This window comes from Manis pentadactyla, chromosome X (assembly GCF_030020395.1).
Source record: "Manis pentadactyla isolate mManPen7 chromosome X, mManPen7.hap1, whole genome shotgun sequence".
Taxonomy (NCBI): domain Eukaryota; kingdom Metazoa; phylum Chordata; class Mammalia; order Pholidota; family Manidae; genus Manis; species Manis pentadactyla.
This window is the reverse complement of record NC_080038.1, coordinates 189,873-196,407: the sequence shown is the minus strand read 5'-3', so window position 1 is coordinate 196,407 and position 6,535 is coordinate 189,873. Positions and strand designations below refer to the sequence as shown.

Genomic DNA, 6,535 nt, shown 5'->3' with positions numbered 1-6,535 from the left:
CAGGAAGGAGCCTCCCCTGAAGCCTGTGGAGGGAGCAGGCCCTGCCCTGCCTGGACCTCAGACCCCCGCCTGGACCTCAGATGTCTGGTCTCCAGAGCTGGGGGTGGATGATTCCTGTTGCTGTCAGCCCCCTGGTCTGTATTCCTGTGTGGCAGACACCCCAGGAATCTCACACAGAGCCGTTTTCAATCACAGAGTTGGCAGGCATTAAGGAAAACGATAACCCAGCAGGAAGACAGCTCTTCAATGGTCATGAGGAATCTCGCAGTGAAGCCTTCTGGGGAAGCAATTTGGCACTGGGCATCAAAGACTTCAAAATGTTCATCCCGTCCTTTCCTTCCAGGGATGGCTCCCAAAGTCGTAAATCAGAGCTGTGCCCAGAGTCCCTGCGTGGGCACCGTCCTCCCAGAGTGATTCACCGTGTTGAATTTGGAAACAAGAGAAATGCCCAACATCAAAGAAACGGTTGAATCAACCATTGAGTAGCCACGCCATGAAATATTATCCTTACTTTGAAAAACTGCTTTCAAAGAGTTTTAGTGGCAAGGGGGATGCGCATCACACAATCGAGGCAGAAAACTTCTGGATATATAATCACACCCCGTAACTCAGTGAGATCCCGGTTTGCAAGAGGATACGTGTATGTTATCTGTTCCCAGAAGGGAGGATCGGGACGGGGGCGTTGTCACTGCCTGGAGGAAGGGCAGGAGGCCACACTGTGAGCACCCACCCGAAACTCTCCAGGCGCTGGGGTTGTGGAAGCCTTTCATGTCTTTCAAGGTGGTCTCAAATTTTTCCCTTTATTGTTTTCCAGAATGTTCTACAAGGAGCCTGTCTAGATAGACACCTTTTGTGATTGAAGGGGAGTCCCTTGTGAATTTCAAAAGACAAGACAAGGTTTCTGTCTTTGTTGGGAGGAAGGCAGTGCTGTGACCTGCTCCCGCCACCCCACAGCCCCATTTCAGGACACGTGTGGGCACAGCTGGACCCCGTCAGAGCCCCTACAGGAAGACTGGAGGCCCCTCTCCAGAGACGACACTGAGCCTCCACCCGTCAGGGAGATGGGCCAGCGTGGGGGACAGAATACCATATGCACCACCCAGCCCGCAGAGCCAGCAGGTGCCAGGGCTGTGGGCAGAGCCCAGCCACCCACCTCTACAGGGCCGATGCTCACACAGGTGAGTCACAGGTGAGGCACCCGCCTGGCACTTGGTGTCTGCCAGGCAGGGCCCCCACCCAGCAGCCGCAGACACACACGTTCTTTCGGGAAGCCCTGAGCGTCCTGTGTGCGGAGGTGGCCTGGAGGTGCAGCAGGATTAGTGCCTGCAGATGCGGGCGGACGCAAGCCCAAGTCGCCAGGACCCCGGCGAAGCAAGCCGTTTCCTCAGACACAACCCTGTGATGTGGGCGGCTGGCCTAGCCGTGCTGCGTCAGCAGTGCTTGCCCAGAAGAGAGCTCTTGCTGTTGGCCTGGGCCTCCACGGCCACTAAAGACAGACCACGGACCCTGGCAGTTGGGAATGCAGCCATAGGCAGGATTTACTGTGTTTGTTCAGTTGTCTTCAGGGTGGGCGCTGCATGGGGTCGAGCCATGCATCCGGGCCCTGCTCTGTCTCAGGGGTGTCCCTGGTGACCCCATGCTGTGGTGGCCACAGGCTGCCCTTTGCCATCTGCTGGCTGGGCCTCGGGTTTCTTCCTGTGTCTTCCTCCTGTGTCACCTCCCTGACCGGCCACACGGTGCTCAGATGCAGGAAGAAGCAGGTTTGAATGTGGCTGCGGTGGTATTTATGCTTTCTTCTCAAAACCACCACTAGGCCAGCTCTGAGTGGACACTTGTGAGGGCGGAAGGGAAGAGCACTTATTCGGGCTCCACTCTGTTTTGTGGGGGCAGCATCCTCTCCATGCCAGGCACAGCACTCCACATCGGCTGGACAGAACTCCTGATAGGTGACAGGGGTCTCCCAGGACTTGGCATACCCACCGAGAAACCATCTGGCCCTTGTGGGCTCATAAACATCGCCGCCTCTCCATAAAGCAATGCTGGTCGGCCCCACACTCTGATGATCATCCCCCACCCCCCAACCTCCACTGTGTGTCTCCCAAATCCGGAATGATGGGAAACGTGTAAGTGTGTATCTGCTGAACAGCCTGCCAGAAATACACAGAGAGAGAGAAGGTGACAGTGAAGCCAGGTCTGAGGATGGTGGCCTTTGCTGGGGGACGGGCAGTTGGTAAGACCCAAGGAGACCCTTTCGATAAGCTAGAATCAGAGGGCAGAAGACAGAACCAGATGGGTCCAAGGCATGCGGTGGGGAGACGCGGGTTCCCACATCTGCATCTTTTGCGGACAGGGCGGGGGCTGGTGTTCCATGGGGACAGAGCTTCTGTGTGGGGAGATGGAAAGTTCTAGAGATGATGGGAGGATGCTGCCAACATGGTAATATACTTAACGTCCCTGAGCTGTGCACTCAGAACCTGTTACAATAGAAACTGTCATGTTACATATTTTTAGCACCATAAACAAAGGATAAACGGCAAACAATACTTAATCAGGCACACCTCACTTACCTTAATTTGTGTTTATAATTAGTCTGCCAAATGCTTTGGGTAACTCGAAAACTAGGCATTTTGTTTGTCACCTGCATGAATTCATCCCATCTGGGGCGTCAGATGCAGAGCTGGAAAATAGTCAGAGAGAATGGGTGACTTCTTTCATCCATGTCTGTTCTTCATGAAAGACGTGCAGCTTCCAGGGCTGACATTAAAAATCCCCAGGGTTCAGGTCTTACTCTAGTGCTATTCAGTATGTGGCTGCCGAGCTTCAATAAATAAAGCAGGCAGAATGTTGGTAATGTTTCGGTTTCTCTTTTATTTAATAAGGGAAATTTAATTTCTTTTAATTAACTGCCTTTAAACAGCCCATCCTTTTCATTGCTGGGCAATTCATAGCAAATAAGTACCACTAGGTAGCAATTTTACTTTTACCCATAATAAACTCAAAAAAGGAACCAGAACCACAACATTGGCAGAATTCTCTAAAAGGCTTGTTCAAAATTAAGTAAGAGTATTTGTAATAGAGAATCATGTTCTGCATTTGCAAACACAGAGCAGCAGAGAAGCAGAAAATGTAACTGTATATAAATCATTTTATATTTGAACAATGTGTCAATTGATATTTCTAGAGCCCCTCTTGCAGCTTGAGTTAATTATATGGCATCAGCTAATGTAACATTCAAGGAACTGGGAAACCCAAAAAAAGTTATGACCACAGTTGAGAAAGTTAACTCTCCATGCAAAACAATTTTTTGGTTGTAATGACCCTGTTGCATTCCAAAACAACATGCAATAAAAATGTCCTGTCCAAATGAAACACTTAGTAAACTTGGGGCAAACTTTCTTAAAGAGTGAAACAGGATTGATTCCACACCTTCATGAAAAAACCATACTCAACACCGTCCTCACACCAACAGGAACCCAACACAGCATTTGATTTTATTGTCATTTATCTTTCACAGAAAAAAGGTGTCACTGTGGGTTGAACTGTGTCCCCTCCACAAAAAGGAAAGACACATCCATGTACTGGCTGCAAGTACTAGTCAGTGTAAGCTCACTAGGAAGCAGGGTCTCTGCAGATGGGATTCAGGGAAGGATCGGAGATGAGGTGGTCCTGGATGAGGGTGGCCTTCAATCCAGTGGCAGGTGCCCTAATGAGGGACAGAAAAGCAGAGACACAGATGAAGAGGAGAAGCCGTATGGAGGTAGAGGCAGAGATGAAAGGGACATCATCACAAGCCCAGGACCACCTGGAGCCCCCAGAAGCTGGAAGAGGCAGGAAGGAGCCTCCCCTGGAGCCTGTGGAGGGAGCTCAGCCCTGCCCGCCTGGACCTCAGACGCCTGGTCTCCAGAGCTAGGGAGGATGGTTGCTATGGTTTTTCCCCTGTTGGTGGAGTGGACCTTTGTAATAAAAGCCAAGGGATCTCAGAAGCTCCACTGAGTCGTCAGTGAGCTGAGTCAGCTCTCTGGTCCTGAGGCACTGCCGTCTCCCTTTCCAGGAAAAGCCATAAATCTTGTCAGCTCAGGAGCTTCCCAGGAAGTCAGCTGAGCTCCACTGGCTGTGGCCCGGGTCATCCCATCCACCACAGAAGGCCCCTCACACCCACATCCCTGAGTTTCAGAAACATTGAACAGTCACTCTGGACTGTCCTGTTGCGTTGCTGGTCTAACGTCGCACCAGGAGTGCTGAGATACCCTGGCTTTCAGCTCCTGAAGGGCAGGGACCCGTCCTGCCAGCCTGGAGCCCCCAGCCCAGTCCAGGCCCCAGGAAGGGTGTCCTTGTGGAGATCCGGGCAGCAACCCCAGTGCACAGGCAATGTCAGCTCAAAGCACTGGCAGGATGACCTCCTGACCTGCAGGGTCTCGACGCGCCACGTATCACAGCCCTGCACCCTGGTGGCCTTCCCTCCTCCCCCGAAGTGCCCTTGGCACCACCACAGGTGCATGTTGTCCTCCTGGAGCAGAAGGATGGAGGCAGTGATGCCCGCCTGTCACGGAGCTCTGGGTCCCTGGAGGTGGGGGCTGCAGTTGTCCCCGAAGTGGCAGCCTTGTATGAGCCAGGACAGACCCGGGTGCTCCTGGGGCACCCCAGCTGGCCTGGAATGCTCACCAGACCTGTGGGCGGGTTTTTGGGCTGGCACGAGTGTGCCTTGCTTCTGGGCTCCCGGCCACTCCGGGACTACGTTCTGCTGGCTCACAGGATGCGGGCCTGCTTGTTGCAAGTGTAGCAGGCGCCAGCCCCAGATTGTTGGCTGGCATATCCAGGCAGATGCAGGGGTCCAGAGCATCCCTGGCAGGGGGGCAGGAGGCAACAGCTCAGCCTTTGGCAGGGAGGGCACCCCATGTGGGTTTTCTGGGTGTTCTTGCCTCTGTCCACGCCCATCTGCCCCAGGATGGTACACAGGCCAGAGCACAGGACTTTCATGAAATCCCTTTAGAAGTTTTCAGGCCTCAGTGCTTTCCTGTTCCTTCCTGACATCATCAGCTAATAGAGGTCCGTATGTTCTGCAACCGGACTTGGGGGTGCTCAATGAGGCCCCCTTCTTCACCCACCCACACTCCAGGAACAGCACACAGGCTGTGTTTGGAGCCACACTGAACATGCACGGACTGGTCTGCCTGTGGGCAGTTCCTGAGAACAGAACTGGGAGCACAGGGTGCCTGACCCTGTCCCTCAGGGTCTCCATCTCCCCGGCAAACAGACTCAAAGCCGCCTGTCCTAAGAATGCCCAGCAGCCTCGGCTCCTGGCTGCACCGTGTGCTCCTGGGCACCAAGCATGGACATGCTCCTGGGCACTTGGGGCTCGAGCTACGGCACTTTGTGTGGGAGGCATCAGAGTCCCCTACTGACTTGCGAGGGGCCATTTGCCCTGGGACCAGCCCCGCCCGGAGACACCAGGCCCTGTGATGTTGCTGTTTACAGCAGCCGGCCCGTGGCGCCCACTCCCAGGGCCCCGGCTGACCCTCTCCTATTTATAGTTCCCGGTATCTCCCAGCTCACAGCACAAACACGGCTCAGCACAACAGCTGAAGGGCAAAGGACGGGACCTGCCAGGTCTTAGATGCACAGGCCCAAAACAGAGCCATGTGCTGAGTTCCAGGGGCCCCCACTCCTGAGAAAACTCTGGGGCAGCTGGATTCTTTGCATGTGAGTGCCCAGGGCCGGGCCTGCAGGATGGAAGTCAGCCATGCCCTCTCCCCGAGAGGGTGGGTCCATGCCTTCCTAATCTGGAGGGTGTTATGTCCCTGAGGCTGAGGTCCAGCTGGCCACTGGCTGCGTGGGGGCAGCCTCAGGGTCATCTCTCCAGTGGCCCGTGCGGGGAAGGCACCCACAGACACCTACAGACCTAGGTGTGTGTCTTTAGAAGGCGCATGACACCGTACCTCTGACGGGCTCTCACATTCCATTGGTCATCTGCTCCAGCGACTCCCTCCCTCAGGCCACCTCCTGGGCTCCTGGGAATGTATGAGTGAAACGCTTCCACCAGGCAACCACATCAGCCCCTACTCTGTGCCTATTCCTAGCTACCAGCTTTCAGAAAGTCCCCGCAGCCCGGACACCCGCGCCAGCCCCTTTAAGCTGCAGGAAAGCAACAGCTTTGGAATTCCGGGCAGGCCACCAGCTGGCGTGGAAAGAAGCCAAGCGTGGCAGCTGTCCCTGGCCACTGCCTTCTCCATTTTGCTTCCATGTCACTCCCTGGACACCTCACAATGGACCCACTTCCCCTTCCTTCTGCAGAAACAACCTATTTCACATCTCACGAGAAAGGGCGTCTCATGCTCCTCGTGAAGGTCCCGATTGGTGAAAGGCAGCACTTAGCACCCTGTTCACCAGGTGGCCCTGTGTCCACCCTTTTCCTCATGCCCACATCCACCCCACCAGAAGATTCTGGGACCCTGTCTACAAAAAGCGTCCCCACTCCAGCCACACGCTGCCCCCTCAGCCGTTGCCTGGGGTGTCTGCTTCCTCAGTGCCCGTGATG

At 54.6% G+C, this 6,535-nt stretch overlaps 1 long non-coding RNA gene across 1 annotated transcript; it reads right to left on the bottom strand.

Moving 5' to 3' along the window:
* Window positions 1-3,457: 3,457 nt before the first annotated feature.
* LOC130681875 (uncharacterized) lies at window positions 3,458-6,076 on the bottom strand. Its single transcript, XR_008995099.1, has 2 exons — window positions 5,937-6,076; window positions 3,458-3,703 (listed from the first exon to the last, which is right to left on the bottom strand). It is a non-coding gene; the product is annotated as an uncharacterized LOC130681875 (long non-coding RNA).
* Window positions 6,077-6,535: the final 459 nt, after the last annotated feature.